This window comes from Megachile rotundata, chromosome 10 (genome assembly GCF_050947335.1).
Source record: "Megachile rotundata isolate GNS110a chromosome 10, iyMegRotu1, whole genome shotgun sequence".
Lineage (NCBI taxonomy): Eukaryota > Metazoa > Arthropoda > Insecta > Hymenoptera > Megachilidae > Megachile > Megachile rotundata.
Window position 1 is genome coordinate 12,899,123 of NC_134992.1, and position 15,339 is coordinate 12,914,461.

Here is a 15,339-nt window from a genome sequence, read left to right on the forward strand (position 1 = left end):
AGATAGGGATTTAGGAAGATGGCGATTTAGAAGTATCCGAATTTAGGAATTTGAAAATGTGAAAATTTATAAATATAAAAATTCGAATACGTCGAAACTTGAAAATGTACCCCTCAATAAATTCCTTAAAATTTCAAAACCACTAAATAAAAAATTCCCAAATTCAAAACCCAAAATTTTCGCCACCGAAAGAGCCATAAAATCACAAAAAAAGTTGTAACGTAAAGTAATAAAACCGTAGACGATTGAATGCGTGGAATGAAATCCGATCCAGCAAAAGCTATCATGAACCGAAAACGTTTGAGAACCCCTGTTATATGCGTATACAGTTTCAGCAGCTTTGAAACTTAATAGGGTTGGATTGAATTCGTTTAAAGCTGGCTCGTTGATGATCCGAGTTATCGTTTTTCGGCTTTCAATTAACTCTTTCCGAAGGGTTTCCAGTGGTTTATATTTTGACGAACGAAACACGAATCTGTTTGACGGGAAATAGAAATATTGATTTTCATTATCGGTTAGGTGGCCGAAGTATTCCGTGAACAGAAATTGTCATTTCATACGGTACGATGATACACCGTAGAAATCTAATCGTCGCGAATATCAAGGATTAATGACGAACCGCTGCTTTAATTTCAGTTTCAATTAACCATCGGAAATGTTTCACATTGTTTCGCTGGATAGATTCATTTTACGGATGCGTCGTTTTACTTGCACGTAGTGGAACATTTATTTTCATTTGCAAAGGGACGAAAAAAAAATATTCACACGGTGTTTGCAGGGAAATATAATTATTTTAGTGGAACTAATTTTGTCACGGAACTTACATTTTAGGATTTCAGCGTTTTTATTCTAATTTTATGGTTTACATATTTTTTATATTTGTGTTTTTATAAATTCCTGTTTTCCTAAATCCCTGTCATCATTAATTTGAAAATTCAGCGCGTGGTAACTGGACGCGTGGTAATTTCGGCGCTTGGTAACTCGACGCGTGGTACTTTCGGCGCGTGGTAATTTCGACGTTTGGTAATTCGACGCGTGGTACTTTCGGCGCGTGGTAATTCAACGCGTGGTAATTCGACGCGTAGTAATTTCGGCGCGTGGTAATTTCGGCGCTTGGTAATTCGACGCGTGGTAATTTCGACGCGTGGTAATTCGACGCGTAGTAATTTCGGCGCGTGGTAATTTCGGCGCTTGGTAATTCGACGCGTGGTAATTTCGACGCGTGGTAATTCGACGCGTAGTAATTTCGGCGCGTGGTAATTTCGGCGCTTGGTAATTAGACGCGTGGTACTTTCGGCGCGTGGTAATTCAACGCGTGGTAATTCGACGCGTAGTAATTTCGGCGCGTGGTAATTTCGGCGCTTGGTAATTCGACGCGTGGTAATTTCGACGCTTGGTAATTCGACGCGTGGTAATTTCGACGCGTGGTATTTTCGGCGCTTGGTAATTCGACGCGTGGTAATTTCGGCGCTTGGTAATTCGACGCGTGGTAATTTCGACGCTTGGTAATTCGACGCGTGGTAATTTCGACGCGTGGTATTTTCGGCGCTTGGTAATTCGACGCGTGGTAATTTCGGCGCTTGGTAATTCGACGCGTGGTACTTTCGGCGCGTGGTAATTCAACGCGTGGTAATTCGACGCGTAGTAATTTCGGCGCGTGGTAATTTCGGCGCTTGGTAATTCGACGCGTGGTAATTTCGGCGCGTGGTAATTTCGACGCATGGTAATTTCGGCGCTTGGTAATTCGACGCGTAGTAATTTCGTCGCATGATAATTCACTTTGAAAATTCCCACACCCCAAAATTCCCACTTTAAAAATTCCTCCACCCCAAAATTCCCACTCTAAAATTTCCCACCTCCAAATTCCCACATTTAACACCCAGCTCACTATAAACCAATTGTCTGAATCACCCGAGAGCTCTCGAAATAACCAAAGGAAGTAAATATCCGAATGGGTCCGAAGTTCCCGTAGAAAATGGCTGGTGTTCGACCGACAGCCATAAGTCGTCGGCTGAAAACGGAGGCACGAACGTGTGTCCCGGTTCCGTTTTGTGCGCGTCGCGACGCCAGGAATGGTCAACTTCCGTGGCGAACAGTCGCGTTCGTTTCCCTTCCGACAATAAGTTCGCACGTAACCAACGGAACACGTCTGGACTTAGGCCAAACGCTTTTATGGCTTTAGCGTGGACGACACCCACTCTTCGTTACTCTTTGAACGTCTCTTCCCAATCGACAACATGATTTGTCCGTTTTCGCGTTCGACAAAAGCTACCGCCAGGACGTTAACCTGCGGGGAAGTAGAGGACGACGCGATTTACACCGCCATTTTTCTGGATGATGCAACGATTGTCTTAGGGTATTTCAAGGATAGTTATTTGAAGTTGTTTGGAGATGGTTTTAAGGATTTTAAGAGGTTGTTGTGCTTTGGAAGTTGCTTATGTTATGGTTGCTTGTGGCTAGGGATGTTCATGTGTGGTAATTTAAGAATATGAAGTAAAAAGTTCATCCAAACACCTGTCCATGTTATAAAAGCTTCGTCCAAATGTTTGTCCATGTTGTAAAAAGTTCAATCACATATAATTGTCCATGTTATAAAAACTTCATCCAAATGTTCACCCATGTTGTAAAAAGTTCATCCAAACACCTGTCCATGTTATAAAATCACCATCCAAATGTTTGTCCATGTTGTAAAAACTTCATCCAAACATCTGTCCATGTTATAAAAGCACCATCCAAATGTTTGTCCACGTTGTAAAAACTTCATCCAAACATCTGTCCATGTTATAAAAACTTCATCCAAATGTTTATCCACGTTGTAAAAACTTTATCCAAACATCTGTCCATGTTATAAAAGCTTCATCCAAATGTTTATCCACGTTGTAAAAAGTTCAATCACATATAATTGTCCATGTTATAAAAACTTCATCCAAATGTTTGTACACGTTCACCCAAAATGACCAAAATAAATAATGATGTGGCACCTGAATCCGCCATGAAAGTTTTAACCTAAATTTTGGGTTGGCTGTTTTTTTCATGAAGTCGAACTTGATTCCACTGGTGGATAATATCGTTCCGGAGCTCTAAGAAGGCCTCTTTCACGAGTAATTTCGAATTTATGGCGACAAATGTATTGGATTTATGTAAAACCCTCTCGTGTGGGTAACAGGCCCCGGAAACGCTTACCTCGTGCCAATTCCATAAAAGGAAATTTATATTTAACTTGGCCGTGAGTCGTAAGGCGCTATGATATACTCGATAAAAAGAAATTTATATTCAGCCCGGTCGTAGGTTCTAAATTTTCACGATCAGAAAGGGTATCCTCGAAAATACCGTGCCTCGCGAAATTGTACGATCTAAAAAAAAGTGCTTCTTGTTCGGAGTGCCTCAAATACGAATACATTTCAGGGCTCTATCGCGAAATCCACGTTCGCGTTCTTATTACCTTCTTCGCTTATTGCTACATTTTTATAATCTATAACCATAAAATACACGGCACATATAAATATTAGAGCAGTTAGTTTCGTTTGACAGGAAACTTTGAGTGACATCGGAGTCATGTGTAGATCTACATATGTTCACTTTGAGGTATCATAAGACACAGTCCACAATTTAATTGTAACGTCACAAATTTTATAAACATTAAGATGTCATATCAAGTTAGCATAACTTTCAAACATAGTTCAGATCTAACTGTGCTGGAGATCCAACCTCAGACCTAACCTAGTTTAACTATTTCTGACTGTCAAGAATCACATCGATTTACTTTAAGGACTAACCACGTGAACTTTGATTAGAGAGCATCAACTTGAAGCACAAAGCTGTCAACCCCAATTAAACAGCTAAATTAAGAAGCTAACATTAACCTAAACTAGCTAGCTAACATCAGCTCAAATGAGAAAGCTAATATCAACTTAAATTGAGACTCTATCAACCTAAACTAGAAAGCTGACATCTGCCTATATTAAGACTCTAACATCTAGCTAAATGAGAAAGCTAACATGAGGCTGCATTAAGAAGCTAACATCAACCTAAACTAAAAAGCTAACATCAGCCTAAATTAGAAAGCTAATGTCCACCTAACTGATCCAGAAACTAAGCTAGAGAGCTAACATGAACCTAAATAAGAAAGCTAACACCTACCCACATTGAGAAGCTAACGTCAACCCAAACTAAGAACCTAACTCCTAAATTAAAAAACTAGCAAACCTAAATTACGAAGCTCAAGCTAACATCAGCCTAAACTAAAAATCCACCCAAAGTAATAAAATATTCAGGTAAAATGACCAACGAAAAAGGGTGCTTCAGGCGATGTTCACAGGTAGATTTGTTGGGAACATCGAGGAAGATCGAGGAGAGAAACAAGCATATCCGAATAGGCGGGACTCGATTTCGTCGATGCAATCCTCACCGAAATTAGGTTCTGTCCTACAGCTGACATACCGGCAAACAGGATAGGTAGAGGAAGAGCGGCGATAGAGAAAGAGAAATTCTAATAGCTAGTCGGAATATAGAGAAAGAACGGAAAAACTCAATCTAGGCATAAATCATGCGATATCGATTTCGCTGCCAACTTTCCTCGCTGCCGCCCTCGACATATCAGAGATTCATCCTGTGACGCGGCAATAACATCTCTCGCCGGCATAAAAATTCAACTATACATCAAACTGTCATATATAGCGCCGTATTTGTACCTATCTCGCTGATATTTCCTACGTTCCGCTCTTCGCCACCCGACTGTCCCCTCTTCGCCGACTCTCGATTCGACCACCATCCTTTTTCTCTATATCCTCTAGCTAGATTGCCTTCTCTTCTTCGTTCGATCGTATAACTTCTCGATACATGGGACACTGGATACTTCGATACGTTTGTGTACGTACGTTTATGTGTATGGTGTTGGTGCGTCTGATGAAGTTACTATGATAGACATTACTAAATAGTTATGTATTTAGGTACATTGGTATGAAGGAATGGGTAAAAGTGTGGAGTGTAGGGAGGAGATACGGGTGATTCGGATGGTGGTGATTTGGCGAGTGGAAATTCAAGCGTGGTAATTTTGGAGCGAAGTAATTTCAACGCTTGGTAATTTCGGCGCGTCATAATTTCAGCGCGTGGTAATTCGACGCGTGGTATATTCGACGCGTGGTATTTTCAGCGCGCGGTAATTTCGGCGCGTGGTAATTCGATGCGTGGTAGTTTTGGCGCGTGGTAATTTGGATACGTGGTAATTTCGGCGCGTGGTAATTCGATGCGTTGCAATTCCACGCGTGGTAATTCGACGCATGGTAATTCGACGCTTAGTAGTTTCGACGCGTGGTAATTCGACGCATGGTAATTCGACGCGTGGTAGTTTCGGCGCGTGGTAATTCGACGCGTGGTAATTTGGATACGTGGTAATTTCGGCGCGTGGTAATTCGATGCGTTGCAACTCCACGCGTGATAATTCGACGAGTGGTATATTCGACGCGTGGTAATTCGACGCGTGGTATATTCGACGCGTGGTATTTTCAGCGCGCGGTAATTTCGGCGCGTGGTCATTCGATGCGTGGTAGTTTTGGCGCGTGGTAATTTGGATACGTGGTAATTTCGGCGCGTGGTAATTCGATGCGTTGCAATTCCACGCGTGGTAATTCGACGCATGGTAATTCGACGCTTAGTAGTTTTGGCGCGTGGTAATTCGACGCATGGTAATTCGACGCGTGGTAGTTTCGGCGCGTAGTAATTCGACGCGTGGTAATTTGGATACGTGGTAATTTCAGCACGTGGTAATTTCGGCGCGTGGTAATTCGATGCGTGGTAGTTTCGGCGCGTGATAATTCGACGCGTGGTAATTTGTATACGTGGTAATTTCGGCGCGTGGTAATTCGATGCGTTGCAATTCCACGCGTAGTATATTCGACGCGCGGTATATTCGACGCGTGGTAATTCGACGCGTGGTATATTCGACGCGTGGTAATTTCAGCCCGTGGTAATTCGATGAGTTTCAACTCCACGCGTGGTAAATAGGATGCGTGGTGATTCAACGCTTGATATTTCGACGTATGGTAGTTTCGGCGCGTGGTAGTTTCGACGCGTGGTAATTTGGACACGCGGTAATTTCGGCGCGTGGTAATTCGATGGGTTGCAATTCCACGCGTGGTAATTTGGACACGTGGTAATTTCGGCGCGTGGTAATTGGATGCGTTGCAACTCCACGCGTGGTAAATAGGATGCGTGGTGATTCAACGCGTGATAGTTCGATGCGTGGTAATTCGACGCATAGTAATTCAATACGTAGTAATTCGATACGCAGTAATTCGACGCATAGTAATTCAATACGTAGTAATTCGATACGTAGTAATTCGACGCGTGGTATATTTGCCGCATAGTAATTCAATACGTTGTAATTCGATACATAGTAATTCAACACGTGGTAATTCGATGCGTTGCGTCACCACGCATGTTAAATTCAACGCATACAAATTCACTGCGTGATAATTCTACCAAGTGAAGCCACCAATCATACCATATGTCTCCATCATAAAACCTTGAAGTCCTCGTATTTAAAACCTCCATTCAAAGCTTCACATTTCTCCTCTTCACTTCGTCATTTGCATTGACTTCCCGTACAAGAATTCCATTTCGCACACCACTTCGCATACAAGATCTTCAATGAAGTGCACTCTCTATTCGCGATCGTCTGTCCAGATACGGTACAATCGCAAAACGGAAGTGTCTCTTGATTGCACCTCCGACAGCAATACCCCGTTCTTTATCCACCGATTTTTCCAATTGTCCCACTTTTCTCAGTTTACGTTCGACACTTATCTCGCGCAATTCCCTGCTGAAGCAGATAACGTCTCCGGGCCAATTAAACAACAGGATCGTAGAAAATGAAACGAGTTTCCATAAAGTTGAAGATCAAAGTTGTAACATTTTTTGCGACGTTTGTACCTACGGCTGTGAATAGCTGGGGAGGATATCGATAAAACATCGGTCGACGAGTCGATGAAGTTGAGAAGTGCACGGGATGAAAGTAAGTCCTTTCGTAGAGGGTTTGTTGGTTCAATGACGTCTCCGGGAAGATCGAGGAAAGGTTTTGTCCGATAAACTTCTGCGGCATTATGTAACGTGACGTGCCGTGTACAAAATGACGACGAAAGGTATCGGGGATTGAAAAGATGACAAAGCTCTTTCCGCGATGGAAACTTCCTATCGAACATTCTACGTTCATGATGTTTTTATATTATTGCCGAGGTCTGAGATAATTGACACTTTCAGTCGTGTCCATTGTTTTTTCTCATGGATTTTAAAATTCCGCGAAATATTTGGAAAGATTGCAACTTGAAGTTTGAAAATTAGGTTTCAAGGTTTTGAAGAGAAATTTTTTTATTTCAAGGCAGATCAGTTTTCAAGATTTCGATGTTCCTTTCTTTTCAGAGATTTAAATTTTGTTAAGGTTTCAATGGTTTAGAATTTTTAATTTTTAGGATTTCAAGGTTCCACATTTTTGATGTTTTAAAGATGCCTCTGTCATGGTTTTTGTAGAATGGAGTTTAGAGAAAGTTTTGCAGAAACTTCACCGACGAATGATAGAGCATGCAAATAGTTATCGAGAGTTTAGATAGGAGCACAGGATTTGCGTTATTGGCCAAGACACGGGTAAATAGATAAATAGGGGTAGATATTCAGCAAAGTAAACACGTAAAGGGATAGAACTCGACGTTCACGATAATAAAGTTATCGTTGAGGAAGATCAATGACTTGTGGCAGTCTCACTCCTGGCAGCGTGCGGGTTACGCCATTTTGTAATCAGATCTGTCTCGGGGGGATCGATATCAACGACCTTCGATTATGAAACTCGATTTCCGTTCAGTTTCATGACGTTGTTATTAATTGCTATTAGTATTGGAGGGATTTGAGGTATTCGATCGTTTAAGGATTTGCGGATTTATTTGGAAATTTCGGGAATTAGGTGTTGGGGAGTTTGGGAGGGGGAAGTTAGAGAGTGGGGAATTTGGGAGATGGGAATTTAGAGGGTGGGGAATTTAGGAGGTGGAAATTTAGAGAGGGGGGACTTTGGGAGATGGGAATTTAGAGAGTGGGGAATTTGAGAGATGGGAATTTAGAGAGTGGGGAATTTGAGAGATGGGAATTTGGAGAGTGGGGACTTTAGGAGATGGGAATTTAGAGAGTGGGGACTTTGGGAGATGGGAATTTGGAGAGTGGGAACTTTGGGAGATGGGAATTTAGAGAGTAGGGAATTTGAGAGATGGGAATTTGGAGAGTGGGGACTTTGGGAAATGGGAATTTAGAGAGTGGGGAATTTGGAGAGTGGGGACTTTGACAGATGGAAATTTGGAGAGTGGGAACTTTGGGTGATGGGAATTTGGAGAGTGGGGAATTTGGGAGATGGGAATTTAGAGAGTAGGGAATTTGAGAGATGGGAATTTAGGAGATGGGAATTTAGAGAGTGGGGATAGGACAATTTGAGGGTAGGACAATTTGAGTATATAAAAATTTAGAAATCCACAGATGGAAGTTTATAAATACATCTACTCTAAAATGTCCCCACTACAAAAATCCAAATATCTATCTTAAGAAACCAGAAAACTGTTCCCAACAAAATAATACATAAAATATCCATATTTCTCTCCCACCCTCACGTCCCACCCTCGAACCTCCTCCACCCGAATAAAAGCGACAAAAATAAAGCAAAATCTCTCCAAAAAAAAAAAGATTGAAGTACCATAATCGGTAAGCAATATAAACAGCCCCGTTTCAAAGTACAATTCTTGCGAAACTTTTCTTCGATATTACGCGGCCGCCAACAAACATTATTATATCTGGCACAATAAATTTCGGGTTCGCATAGGAAACGAATCGAATCGATCGATCCCGGGAGCATCGAGATTGGCTTGCCAGTTCCCAAAATACTTTGTACATTCTTTTCCGCGGAATATGCAAACGAGAAGGTTGCTCGATTTGTTCGGTTGCACGGTTATGGAGCAAGTTTAGCTTTGTATCGTCGGTTTAGTTCTGGCCAAAGGGGAAAACGCGTTTTGATATCATCGACTCGGGTTTCTCTACTGTTCGCCGATGCCTGATTCTTCGCCGGAACAGAGGGCTGCTTTGGCCAACTGTACTCTGGGAAAACTTGCTGATTTATGTATAGAGGCGAGTCAATGGCCCGGACAGATCTGATAAGTTCTCAACACTTGCTGGGAAAAGGGGCTCGTTCCGGTCTGGATACGACAGTTTTCTTTTGTGCTGGATAAATTCGAAATTAGAGGGCTCACTTATTTTATAAAATTCTTGTTATCAATTCTTATTATGAAGAATTTTTATTATGAACTTGAGTCTCAATTTTTATGATGGACTCAAGTTTCAATTTTTATGATAAACTCAAGTTCCAATTTTTATGATGAACTCAAGTTTCAGTTTTTATGATGAACTCAAGCTTTAATTTTTATGATGAACTCAAGTTTCAATTTTTATGATGAAGTCAAGTTTCAATTTTTATGATGAACCCAAGCTTCAATTTTTATGATGAACTCAAGCTTCAATTTTTATGATGAACTTAAGTCTCAATTTTTATGATGAATTCAAGCTACAAATTTTTGTAATGAATTCAAGCTTCAATTTTTATAGTGAACTCAAGCTTCAATTTCTATGATGAAGTCAAGTTTCAATTTTTATGAAGAACTCAAGTTTTAATTTTTATGTTGAACTCAAGTTTCAATTTTTATGATGAACTCAAGCTTCAATTTTTATGATGAACTCAAGCTTTAATTTTTATGATGAACTCAAGTTTCAATTTCTATGATGAAGTCAAGTTTCAATTTTTATGATGAAGTCAAGTTTCAATTTTTATGATGAACTCAAGCTTCAATTTTTATGATGAACTCAAGCTTCAATTTTTATGATGAACTCAAGCTTTAATTTTTATGATGAACTCAAATTTCAATTTCTATGATGAAGTCAAGTTTCAATTTTTATGATGAAGTCAAGTTTCAATTTTTATGTTGAACTCAAGTTTCAATTTTTATGATGAACTCAAGCTTCAATTTTTATGATGAAGTCAAGTTTCAATTCTTATGATGAACATAAGTTTCAATTTTTATGATGAACTTAAGTTTCAATTTTTATGATGAACATAAGTTTCAATTTTTATGATGAACTTAAGTTTCAATTTTTATGATGAATTCAAGTTTCAATTTTTATGATGAACTCAAGTTTCAATTTTTATGTTGAACTCAAGTTTCAATTTTTATGATGAACTCAAGCTTCAATTTTTATGATGAAGTCAAGTTTCAATTCTTATGATGAACATAAGTTTCAATTTTTATGATGAACTTAAGTTTCAATTTTTATGATGAACATAAGTTTCAATTTTTATGATGAACTCAAGCTTCAATTTTTATGATGAAGTCAAGTTTCCATTCTTATGATGAAGTCAAGTTTCAATTTTTATGATGAACTTAAGTTACAATTCTTATGATGAATTCAAATTTCGATTTTTATGATGAACTTAAATTACAATTTTTATGATGAATTCAAGTTTCAATTTTTATGATGAACATAAGTTTCAATTTTTATGATGAACTCAAGTTTCAATTTTTATGTTGAACTCAAGTTTCAATTTTTATGATGAACTTAAGTTACAATTTTTATAATGAATTGAAGTTTGATGTTTTATGATGATTTATAGTGATCAGGAATATGAGTGTTTTAAGTGAATTTATTTGATAAAAACAGTTCTGTGCTTTGAACGTAAATTTTAACATATATCTGTAAAAACTCGCGGAGCAAAATTTTAAAAGTTTCGCAGAACTGCCGATGAAGCAAGAAAAAAGTTAGTTTTTAACGATCCGTTAAATACCATTATTTAGCAGAGAAAAAAAAAGCAAGGAAAGAAATTCGAAAAACGTAGCAGGTAGAAGGTAGTTATTAATAAACGCCATATCCAGCTATTTCTGCGATAGAAAAATGAAGAACGCCATTACGTATTCTCCTCCTCCTCGGCAAAACAGGAACGAAACGTTGGATTCGTAATTTTTCCGCGTTTCTGTCCCAGTATCGAGCGTGCAGACCCGACGAGCGTAACAAAACAAAAATAAAATATATTCCCCGTGCATATACACGTACTACGAAGAGAAAAATAGGTAGGAGAAGAGTAACGAGGATCCATCCTTCTTTGTTCCCTGACGGAACGTAATATTTCGAATTAAACCGTGAACAACAGAAAAAGTCGGTGTATTTTTTCACGTGAAAAAGAATCGCGTATTGATCATATCGAGGAATCGAACCGGCGTTGCTTTGCTTCTAAACACGCGGACCGTTCACTCGCGAATCCTTGTAATCCCGCGAATTCGACGTCGGGAAAAAATGTAATTGCGTTCGGTATTGATTTTAATTCAAACTCGTGATTAGTTCGTCGGAACTTTATTTAACCGCTGAAATATCGTTCGACGAAGACAAAGAACGAATTTTATAAAAGAAATTGCACTCTTTTGCAACGGTTAGTTTGCTGAATGAAAGAAATCTCTGGTATGATTCAGAAATTTTCGAGGAAATATGAACGTTCTGTTTCAATTTCGTCTCGGAGTTTGTATTGTACAAAATTATTTTTAATAACTCGGAGCTATTTTTTATTTATCAGGTTTGCTGAAATTCATTTGTTATATTATTAGTATACGGTTCGTTAATTAATTCATGGCACAACAAATTTTATACTTCTATGTATTATTTTCTTATTTCCTTGTATTATTTTTTAATTTCAAATTCCAGTATTTAATTTTTTACTGCATTGTTAATATATGTACAACTAATTTTTTCATTTAATTATTCTTGAACTGTGTTCAACGTCACAATATTTAATGGCAGCCGATGATCACGTGATTACCTATGGCCGCCATGACAGTCGTGTCAAGAGCGTCACATTAAACTATAATTAAACAATAAGTAAAATACCTAGTTATAAATTATATTTCAATATTTAATTCGTTACTACATTCTTAATATATGGTGTACAATTAATTTTTTCATTTAATTATATTTAAATTGTATTCAACATCACAATATTGTCCGACGCTAGCTGATGATCACGTGACCACCTCTGGCCGCCATGACAGTTGTATCAAGAGCGTCACATTACACTATAACTAAACAAAAAGTAAAACATCTTATTTCAAATTATGTTTCAGTACTTAATTCGTTACTACATTCTTAATATATGGTGTACAATTAATTTCTTCATTTAATTATATTTAAATTGTATTCAACAACACAATATTGTCTGACGCTAGCTGATGATCACGTGACCACCTCTGGCCGCCATGACAGTCCTGTCAAAAGCGTCACACTAAACTATAATTAAACAATAAGTAAAATACCTAGTTATAAATTATATTTCAATATTTAATTCGTTACTACATTCTTAATATATGGTGTACAATTAATTTTTTCATTTAATTACATTTAAATTGTTTTCAACGTCACAATATTGTCTGACGCTAGCTGATGATCACGTGACCACCTCTGGCCGCCATGACAGTCCTGTCAAAAGCGTCACACTAAACTATAATTAAACAATAAGTAAAATACCTAGTTATAAATTATATTTCAATATTTAATTCGTTACTACATTCTTAATATATGGTGTACAATTAATTTTTTCATTTAATTACATTTAAATTGTTTTCAACGTCACAATATTGTCTGACGCTAGCTGATGATCACGTGACCACCTCTGGTCGCCATGACAGTCCTATCAAAAGCGTCACACTAAACTATAACTATAACTATAACTATATAAACAATAAGTAAACTAAAACCCATAACTAAACAAACACGACTAACAATTAATTTTCCCGATTAAAACATAAAAGAACGCGAAAGAAGAGATAAGAGGACGCTTACAAAACCGCTCGGCCGGCAGAGCCAGCAAAGCACTGTTCGCGGTTGATTTATTTTTCACTCGTCCTCCGTTCGATATCTGCAATTTAAGTTGATGTATCGCGGTGAATTCCCAGGACAGAGAGATGCTACGTGATCGTATCAGCCGCGACAAAACTCCGGGCGGATCCACCATCGCGCCGATCTTCCTCCACCATTTTCCTTCCTCTTTCTTCGACGGCGTCGGTTCCTCGTGCGTCGCGGCGTCCGCTTCCTGCTCGCGTCCCGGAAATCGTTTCACCGTGATAGCAGAAAGAGATTCATGGGATCTGAGAGGATCGATCCATCGATTTATTTCGCCCTGGCCACGTTCTGGTTGCCGCGTTACCAGCCTCGTTCGTCTTCTCGCTCCGCGAATTATCATTCCCGTTCCGTTTTCTACTGATCTTTCATTTTTTAAGCGAGACGTTTTCAAGAGTTATATGAGGAATGGAGGGTGTTTTGGGAATTTTGGAACGTTGGGCTTGGACTGAATTATGACGCATGGAATTAGTATGTATTAAATTTAGTATGTGTAGTGGCATTGCGGGATGAAATATTATGCGTGGAGTTACGACGCGCTGAGTTACTACGCGTGGAATTATCACGCGTCGAATTAATACGCGTGGTATTATCACGCGTCGAATTAATACGCGTTGAAGCACTACGTATCAAATTACTACGTGTTGAATTACTACGCGTCGAATCACCACGCGTGGAATTGCAACGCATCGAATTACCACGCACCGAAACTACCACGCCCCGAAGTTACCAAGCGCCGAAATTATTACGCGTCGAAATTCCTATGCACCGAATTACCACGCGCCAAAATTACTTTTCATCAAATTACCACGTGTCGAATTACCACGCGTGGAATTACTACGCGCCGAAACTACCACGCGTCGAATTACCACGCGCCGAAACTACCACGCGTCGAATCACCACGCATCCTATTTACCACGCGTGGAATTGCAACGCATCGAATTACCACGCCCCGAAATTACCAAGCGCCGAAATTATTACGCGTCGAAATTCCTATGCACCGAATTACCACGCGCCAAAATTACTTTTCATCAAATTGCCACGCGTCGAATTACCACGCGTTGAATTACTACGCGCCGAAACTACCACGCGTCGAATTACCACGCGTCGAATTACCACGCGTGGAATTACTACGCGCCGAAACTATCACGCGTCGAATTACCACGCGCCGAAACTACCACGCGTCGAATCACCACGCATCCTATTTACCACGCGTGGAATTGCAACGCATCGAATTACCACGCCCCGAAATTACCAAGCACCGAAATTATTACGCGTCGAAATTCCTATGCACCGAATTACCACGCGCCAAAATTACTTTTCATCAAATTTCCACGCGTCGAATTACCACGCGTTGAATTACTACGCGCCGAAACTACCACGCGTCGAAACACTACGTATCGAATTACCACGCGTCGAATCACTACGTATCGAATTACCACGCGTCGAATCACTACGTATCGAATTACCACGCGTCGAATCACTACGCATCGGATTACCACGCGTCGAACTACCACGCGTCGAATTACCACGTATCGAATTACTACGCGTCGAATTTCTACGTATTGAATTACTACGCGTTGAATATACCACGCGCTGAATTACCACACTTGGTGTCACTCTGCGCTACATTACCACGTGTCAAACTACCACCCATGGTATCACAACGTGCCGAATTTCCACTTAAATTTCGATTCGTTCAAATGACTAATAATATCACTTAAATTATATAAATTTAGTTATTCACATTTGCATCATTATCATACCCGTACTTCGTGTTCACATTTTCAAAATTCCCTTTATCAGCGAAAACGTAGGCGTTTCACTAGACAATTCTCCCGGGAAACACGGCAACAAAACGCTGCATGCTTGAATTTCGCAAAACATCAATCTGTCTGATAATATCTTAGTCGAAGCATAAACACACGAACGACGACGAATTTTCAATCCGGAGGCCGCCGCTTTTCCGTTGTATTTTTCCTCGGAGAGGCAACTGCACCGACGATAATAGCACGCCAAGCGTGAAGAGGGAAACGTTGCAAAGTTTCGCGTGCACGTGGGAATCGTGTCTCTCGGTTGAATTCGAGCCTGCGTGAATATCGAGTGAGAAATACTGCGAATAAAAAAAACACAAGTGACACGGGACAAAGGAAACGTTCGCGTTTTTTAGCTGCAACCGATACGCCCGTCTGATTCGAATGTTCAGCGCGATATCTGCCCACCCTTTATTTCCACTTATGCTTCTCTCGCTTTTCGAAGGAAATGTATGACAGATTCGAGCTCTCTGTTGATAAAGATATACACCACTGTATTCACTAGTCAACTTAAATTCAAAGCAAAATAAACCGAACGAGCACATTGGTAAAAGTATTAAGTAAGACGACT

General features: G+C 39.7%; 1 protein-coding gene across 5 annotated transcripts in view; it reads left to right on the forward strand.

The window, feature by feature from the left end:
- The window catches only part of LOC100883369 (protein turtle homolog B), a 613,440-nt gene that overhangs the window by 287,098 nt on the left and 311,003 nt on the right, over positions 1-15,339 (forward strand). The gene's annotated exons all lie outside the window — the stretch shown is intronic.